The sequence below is a fragment of the Malaclemys terrapin genome, chromosome 16 (genome assembly GCF_027887155.1).
Source record: "Malaclemys terrapin pileata isolate rMalTer1 chromosome 16, rMalTer1.hap1, whole genome shotgun sequence".
Classification (NCBI taxonomy): Eukaryota; Metazoa; Chordata; order Testudines; family Emydidae; genus Malaclemys; species Malaclemys terrapin.
The window spans coordinates 31,356,423-31,364,906 of NC_071520.1; positions in this window are offsets into that span (position 1 = coordinate 31,356,423).

Genomic DNA, 8,484 nt, shown 5'->3' on the forward strand with positions numbered 1-8,484 from the left:
ACGTCTGGGGAAAACTCAACTAGAAAAGTACCAGGATTGTCCATTCATGATTCAGGCAACACCTTGTCTTTCACCTTTTTCCTACCTCATGTTACCCAACTGCCAGAGTGGGGTCAGCTCCTGTATGGACTGGCTTGGTTGGTCCCATGTTGAAGCACCAGATTCTGATAGGTACTTGGGATTGGAATCATACCCTTTAGGAGCTAGAATTTCCTATAAGTGAAGGACTCAGAAGTCAGAATATTTCTATATTGTCAGTGAATGCATAACATCCCCCACCCACCATGCATCGTCCATAGAGTTTGAACTCAGGCCTTTCAGCACAGACCTCTGTCACCTGAGAAGTGAGATAAAGGAGGAAGCACATTAGCTACCAGGAACATAAAAATTGCCAGAATGGATCAGACCTATTGTCCATCTACTCCTGTATCTTGTCTCCAACAGTGACTGGCATGAAGTGCTTTAGAGGAAGGAGCAAGGAACCCCGCAGTAGATACATGTGGGATTATTTACTCACTAGGGAAGTCCCCTTCTAGCCCCTAATAATTAGAGATAGGCTTACTCCCTAAAGCAGGATTTATAATTTAGAATTAGCTGTTACAATACAGAATATTCTTGATAGCCTCCAGTCCCTCTTTGAATCTAGCAAAATTCTTGACCTTGACTATGTCCTGTGGCAGAGAGTTCCACAGTGGAATCACACACTAAGTGAAAGTATTTCCTTTCATCGGTTTTGAATTTGCTGCCTTTTCGTTCAATTGAACATCCCCTGCCAGCTCTTACATGCTAGGTGGGGCAGGCACTAGAAAGACCTCCCCAGTGCATTACATATGCAGGGCAAGTGGACTCCCAGGCTGGGCCCTACTACTCTCAGGAACATCAAATGCTGCCCATGATGTGGTGAGACCAAGAGCCCAGTAACCGCTGTGGCCATCTGGCTCCCAGCGCCCGTCGCTCAGGTCCCCTTATGCAGTCAGCTGCGGAAGAATTCATTCCGACAAGCCGTTGCTGCGACCTGTTCCTGTCCATTTCCAGCCGGGGGCTCAGGCCATGATTGATACAGGACATGGCTGTTGTTCACTGTTCTGCCCAGGCCTGCCAAGCCACATGCCCAGGTCCTGCTGGATCTTCATACCCACAGCTTTGTGTTGGGGATTCCCACAGCGACTCCTCCCTGGATGCTGTGGTGCTCCCCTCCCATGGCTCCCTGCAGCCCCAGAGGGGACAGCGCCTTGCAGCCAGGGGATGGGCTGGAGGCAGGAGGCTGGGGTTGTATCCCTGAGGGAAGGGAACCCACTCGCTGTAAAAGCTATTGTGGGGGTCCCCCTACATGGGGCCGGACTCCTGCTCTCCTGGGGGACTCGCTGTCATGGGCAAGGAGAGTCACAGGGGGAGCCCAGCAGCTTGGCCTGCCCTACAGGGGCTGTCCCATGGGAGGGTCGGAGAATAGGAAAATGTGGCTGATCTCTACCCCGCAGGTGACTGCGGGGGATGCAAACCGAGCTCTGCCCCCAGGGAGGAGATGGGGGGGGGGCAGCTCTGCTCCCAGGGGGTGGGATGGAGGGAATGGGGATGCTGAGCTCTGTTGGGGGGCAGGGGCAATGGGGTGGCCGAGCTCTGTCCCTGGGGGAGCTGGGGGCAATGGGGAGGCCTGGGGGGCCAAGCTCTGCCCCTGGGGGGACAAGGGCAATTGGGGGCCAAGCTCTGTCCCGGGGGGGGGATAGAGACAATGGGGGGCCAATCTCTGCCCCGGGGGGGGGGATAGGGACAATGGGGGGGGACAAGCTCTGTGCCGGGGGGGGGGATAGGGACAATGGGGGGGACAAGCTCTGTCTCGGGGGGGGCAGGGGCAATTGGGGGCCAAGCTCTGTCGGGGGGGGATAGAGACAATGGGGGGCCAATCTCTGCCCCGGGGGGGGGATAGGGACAATGGGGGGGGACAAGCTCCGTGCCGGGGGGGGATAGGGACAATGGGGGGGACAAGCTCTGTCTCGGGGGGGGCAGGGGCAATTGGGGGCCAAGCTCTGTCGGGGGGGGATAGGAAAAATGGGGGGGGCTCTGTCCCGGGGGGGTGATAGGGACAATGGGGGGGAAGCTCTGTCTCGGGGGGGCAGGGGCAATTGGGGGCCAAGCTCTGTCCGGGGGGGGGATAGGGACAATGGGGGGGGGCTTTGTCCCGGGGGGGTGATAGGGACAATGGGGGGGAAGCTCTGTCTCGGGGGGGGCAGGGGCAATTGGGGGCCAAGCTCTGTCCGGGGGGGGGATAGGGACAATGGGGGGGAAGCTCTGTCTCGGGGGGGGCAGGGGCAATTGGGGGCCAATCTCTGCCCCGGGGGGGATAGGGACAATGGGGGGGAAGCTCTGTCCGGGGGGGATAGGGACAAGGGGGGGGGGCAATCTCTGCCCCGGGGGGGATAGGGACAATGGGGGGGAAGCTCTGTCCGGGGGGGGATAGGGACAAGGGGGGGGGACAAGCTCTGTCCCGGGGGGGGATAGGGACAAGGGGGGGGGACAAGCTCTGTCCCGGGGGGGGGATAGGGACAATGGGGGGAAAGCTCTGTCCGGGGGGGGATAGGGACAATGGGGGGAAAGCTCTGTCCGGGGGGGGGGGATAGGGACAATGGGGGGGAAGCTCTGTCCGGGGGGGGGGGGATAGGGACAATGGGGGGGAAGCTCTGTCCGGGGGGGGGGGGGATAGGGACAATGGGGGGAAGTTCTGTCCGGGGGGGGGATAGGGACAATGGGGGGCCAATCTCTGCCCCGGGGGGGGGATAGGGACAATGGGGGGGAAGCTCTGTCCGGGGGGGGGATAGGGACAATGGGGGGCCAATCTCTGCCCCGGGGGGGGGGATAGGGACAATGGGGGGGGAAAGCTCTGTCCGGGGGGGGGGATAGGGACAATGGGGGGAAAGCTCTGTCCGGGGGGGGGGATAGGGACAATGGGGGGGGCTCTGTCCGGGGGGGGGGGGATAGGGACAAGGGGGGGGAAGCTCTGTCCGGGGGGGGGATAGGGACAATGGGGGGAAAGCTCTGTCCGGGGGGGGGATAGGGACAATGGGGGGGGCTCTGTCCGGGGGGGGGGGATAGGGACAATGGGGGGAAAGCTCTGTCCGGGGGGGAGATAGGGACAATGGGGGGAAAGCTCTGTCCGGGGGGGGGGGATAGGGACAATGGGGGGGAAGCTCTGTCCGGGGGGGGGAGATAGGGACAATGGGGGGAAAGCTCTGTCGGGGGGGGGGGATAGGGACAATGGGGGGAAAGCTCTGTCGGGGGGGGGGGATAGGGACAATGGGGGGGAAGCTCTGTCCGGGGGGGGGGATAGGGACAATGGGGGGGAAGCTCTGTCCGGGGGGGGGGATAGGGACAATGGGGGGAAAGCTCTGTCCGGGGGGGGGATAGGGACAATGGGGGGGGCTCTGTCCGGGGGGGGGGGATAGGGACAAGGGGGGGGAAGCTCTGTCCGGGGGGGGGATAGGGACAATGGGGGGAAAGCTCTGTCCGGGGGGGGGATAGGGACAATGGGGGGGGCTCTGTCCGGGGGGGGGGATAGGGACAATGGGGGGAAAGCTCTGTCCGGGGGGGAGATAGGGACAATGGGGGGAAAGCTCTGTCCGGGGGGGAGATAGGGACAATGGGGGGAAAGCTCTGTCCGGGGGGGGGGGATAGGGACAATGGGGGGGAAGCTCTGTCCGGGGGGGGGAGATAGGGACAATGGGGGGAAAGCTCTGTCCGGGGGGGGGGGGATAGGGACAATGGGGGGGAAGCTCTGTCTCGGGGGGGGCAGGGGCAATTGGGGGCCAAGCTCTGTCCGGGGGGGGGATAGGGACAATGGGGGGGAAGCTCTGTCTCGGGGGGGGGGGGGGCAGGGGCAATTGGGGGCCAAGCTCTGTCGGGGGGGGATAGGGACAATGGGGGGGAAGCTCTGTCCGGGGGGGGGGATAGGGACAATGGGGGGGGCTCTGTCCCGGGGGGGTGATAGGGACAATGGGGGGGAAGCTCTGTCTCGGGGGGGGCAGGGGCAATTGGGGGCCAAGCTCTGTCCGGGGGGGGGATAGGGACAATGGGGGGGAAGCTCTGTCTCGGGGGGGGGCAGGGGCAATTGGGGGCCAAGCTCTGTCGGGGGGGGATAGGGACAATGGGGGGGAAGCTCTGTCCGGGGGGGGGATAGGGACAATGGGGGGGAAGCTCTGTCCGGGGGGGGGATAGGGACAATGGGGGGGAAGCTCTGTCCGGGGGGGGGGGATAAGGACAATGGGGGGGAAGCTCTGTCCGGGGGGGGGGGATAGGGACAATGGGGGGGAAGCTCTGTCTCGGGGGGGGGCAGGGGCAATTGGGGGGGAAGCTCTGTCTCGGGGGGGGCAGGGACAATGGGGGGGAAGCTCTGTCCGGGGGGGGGGATAGGGACAATGGGGGGGAAGCTCTGTCCGGGGGGGGGATAGGGACAATGGGGGGGAAGCTCTGTCCGGGGGGGGGATAGGGACAATGGGGCGGCTGGGGGCAATGGGGGGCCGAGCTCCGCCCGGGCCGGGTCACAGCGGCTGCCCCGAGGGCGCTGCCCGGAGCCGGAGCCGGAGCCGAGCCGAGCCGAGGCGAGGCGGGCCCGGGGCGGGCTGAGGCGGGGCTGAGGCGGCGGCGCTGCCGGCCCCGCCCGCTCGGGCTGCCGGGAGTTGTGGTCCGCGCTGCCGGCGGAGCGGGCTCGGGCTCGGGCTGGAGCCGGAGCCGGGGGCCGGAGCGAGCCGAGCCGCAGCCCCCGCCCGGGAGAGGCCGCGGGCGGCAGGTTGGTGGCGGGCGGCGCGGGGAGCCCGGGGGGCGGCCGGGGAGCCGGGCCCGGCCCCGCTGCGGAGCGGAGCCCGCCGAGCCGAGCCGAGCCGAGCCGAGCCGCGCCTCCCTCCCGGGCCGGTCGGGCAGGCGGCGGCGCCCTCGCGGGGCGCCCAGATGTGGGGCTCGGGCAGCGCCCCCCGGTCACCCCCCCCGGAGCCTGGCTGGAGGGGGGGGGCTGCCCCCACACTGTCTAGGGCAGGGGGCGCTGGCTGGAGGGAGACCCTGCCCCCCAACATTGTCTAGGGCAGGGGGCGCTGGCTGGAGGGAGACCCTGCCCCCCAACATTGTCTAGGGCAGGGGGCGCTGGCTGGAGGGGGGGCTGCACCCCAATTCCCCCCGGCACAGTGTCTAGGGCAGGGGGCGCTGGCTGGAGGGAGACCCTGCCCCCCAACATTGTCTAGGGCAGGGGGCGCTGGCTGGAGGGGGGGCTGTGCCCCAATTCCCCCCGGCACAGTGTCTAGGGCAGGGGGCACTGGCTGGAGGAAGATGTCCATGCCCCCTAGGGTCCCTGGCCTAGGGCAGGGGGCGCTGGCTGGAGGAAGATGTCCATGCCCCCTAGGGTCCCTGGCCTAGGGGAGGGGCATTGGCTGGAGGAAGATGTCCATGCCCCCTGGGGTCCCCGGCCTAGGGCAGGGGCACCCGCTGGAAGTGGGTGCTTGTGCCCCCAGGGTCTCCGGCATGGTGCCTAGGGCAGGGAGCCCCGGCAGTCAGGCGGCTCTGAAGCAGGGGGTCAGGACTGCCAAGGGATACCCAGCAATGCCAAGGGGTGGCTCGTCCTGTCCGGGCGTTAACCTAGGGGTGCCAGTGCCCTGCCTGAGGCAGGGGGAGAAGTGGGGAGCTGGGGCTGCCGATACCATAGGTGCTGCCCTGGTTGTTTTTACCTCCTTACCCCTTGTGCCTCAAGTGAGAGACGCAGGCAAATGGGGCAGCAGATTGGCCGACAAGTGCCACAGAGCAAAGGAGAAGGCTGTGCCTCACACCCAGGCTGTGGTTTCAGATTCCCACGGGGAAGGAAGGCTGCATTGTCTGCTAACAGGGTGCCAGGGGCAGGGTCATGACCCGCCTTGTGGCAAGCAGCCACACGCAGGCAGGTGGCTGCTGTAACCCTGCATTGTACCGGAGCATCTTCATGCCTGGGGCTGGGGGTGACACTAGTGAATCCGTGTCATGCATTCCTCCCTCAGAGCTGTGGGTGCCTGAGACTAGCAGCTCACAAGACAGGTGTCAATCTGCTTTTCTGCAGTAGACGCAGGATGTTAACGGGGCCTTAATATAGGTCCTGCAGATGTAAATCAGAGGAAAACCCAGAAGAGAGTTCCTTTGAGCTGCTGTTCTTGAGGCTGGAGAGCTGTGAATGTGGCTGCCGTCAGCATATGTCTTGCTGAGGCCTATCATCCCATGCTTGGCTGGGCACTTCATGACACCAGCACAATAGAGACGTTTTGAAAAACAACCCTAGTGTTTCCAGCACTGTGGTAACAGACAGCCTTCCCTGCCTCACCCCAACACTTGTTTATGGTGAGGAGGTTCCCTCCTCGCAGTGAGAACAGAAGATTCCTCGAATGCGGGGCCTGGGACAGCATAGCAAATGACAACAAAATGCTCTTTGCTTCATGGCGATCAGATCCAGAACCCACCAAGGTTGAGACCATGCTTGGTGCAAAGGCCGGTCTGTTTGAAAACTGCCTATCGCTCCAGTAAGAATCCTTTAGTTTAACTTTCTGCAGCCTCTAATCCTGCCTTGATTCGTTATGTAACATCGTTGCTGTCGTAGACAGCAAAGCTACATTTTACGTGTGCAGCTTCCATGTAATTTTAAATTGTCTCTATTTTGAACTGATTCTGCAGTTTATTATTAACTGATGCTGAAGCTTCTGGATCCCAGGCCACCAGGTGCCTTTAATTAATAGACTGAGACTCAGTATTAAGGTAAAGAACTTGCAGTTTCATTGGATGCATCCAGCCAAGCTGACTAAACCCTTGCAAATACACCTGCCCCTTAGGCAGTGGTTCCTGTGTGGTCACCCCGCTTCAGTGGTCCCAAATCCTGTTCTGAAGTGGAAAGGGGGTTCTCCTGGCTTGCCAGTGGCACACATGCTTCTGAAGGCATTTCCTGCTGAGCAGGAAGCTCTGTTGGGGGCGTGGCTGAAGAGTTATCCTTGAGGGGCAGGGCTAGAGGTGACTTTTCTCTGTGGTGAGAGCGATGCCCATGGGTTCCGGTTTGGGTGGTGTCTGCACAGGGGTAGTGCATTGTGATAGCTGGAGCAGGCACTTGTACCAGTCCAGGGAGAGGTGTGTTTTTAATTCTATTGACCTTCCCCAGTTGATCAGACTGTGACAGTTAGTGGGCATGGGTGGGGATATGCTGCCAGTGGCACAAGTGTGCCAGGTGATCACCCTGTAGCAGTCAGATGGACACCTCCTCCCTTTGCCTCCTTTGGGATATTAACTTTATCAACCCATTTGTTAAGGGAAAGCTTTGCAGTCACCTTTAACCAGCAACTTCTGCAGATGTCACCTTGAAACATAACAAAAATGCTTTCAGTACAAATCCCTCCTCTGCCAAGTGCACCTGCTCACCACACACCCCAGGCAGCCCCTGAACACAAGTACTGATTTAAGGCCAAGACCTGTGTTCAAGGAGTCAGTATTTGAAAGGGAGACAACAGGTGCCTGCTCCAGCCCATCACAATGCACAGTTCCTTTGCAGACACTACAGAGGTGCCATATGCACTTTGAGGAATTCCCATTAAAGCCCCTGGCTGCACACAGTGTGAAAACTGGGAAACAGAATGGGAGGAAGTTAGTTTTGCAAATGTAGTTGTTCTAAAAGTGCCTTTTTCTAGTTTGGCATAGAGCTGCCTCAGCCTTGTGCCCCAACCTGCCAGGACCACAGCAACAGCATCACCGGGCAGCCAAAGCACTTAGCCTGCTAGGCCCTTTCACCAGGGGCTAAGCAGTTTGTGCCTTACATATAACTTGCTTTGGAACATAACAGCACAAACACCCTCCTGCTCCTCTGTACTGTCTCACCACTGCTGGTGCAAGAACCTTCTCCCCTGCAACGTTTGCCAGACTCTCTCTCTCCATCTACTTTAAAATATTTTCAGACAGCCCATCTCTCTCTCTTTCTCATTATGTACCTCTGCTGGTAGCTATTACATTTGGTTGAAGCTTTTGGAGGATATAGTTTGTACAGAAAATACTATTACAAGATAAATCATCTCTGTATAGTTGAGTAAAGTTATCAGCCACTTTATCCTCCAACTGCTTTATGGCATCTAAATGGCTAATTGCAGTGGATACACATGTCCATTCTCTGCTCTGGTAGTGCACTTCCTTTCCCACTAATAGGAGTTACATTTTTGAAAACATCCACATATTTGAAAACCCCAGTTGTGCTTTTGCCTTCATTCCCCCCCTCCCCTTCCTGCTCCAAGATTCACAGGGAGAGAATTCAGAGCAAACCAATGCGATAGTCAGAGAAGCTCTCTCCGGTTAAAGGGAACACTTACACTCAGATCCACTTTGTAAATTCCCCATTCCATTTTTCTATCAGGTGCTTTCAAAAGACCCTTGACAAAAGTGCAGGAACAGAGCAGCCATCTGGACTGGAACTTTGTAGGTACTGACCTTTAAAAACATTGGTTCTTTGTTGGTTTG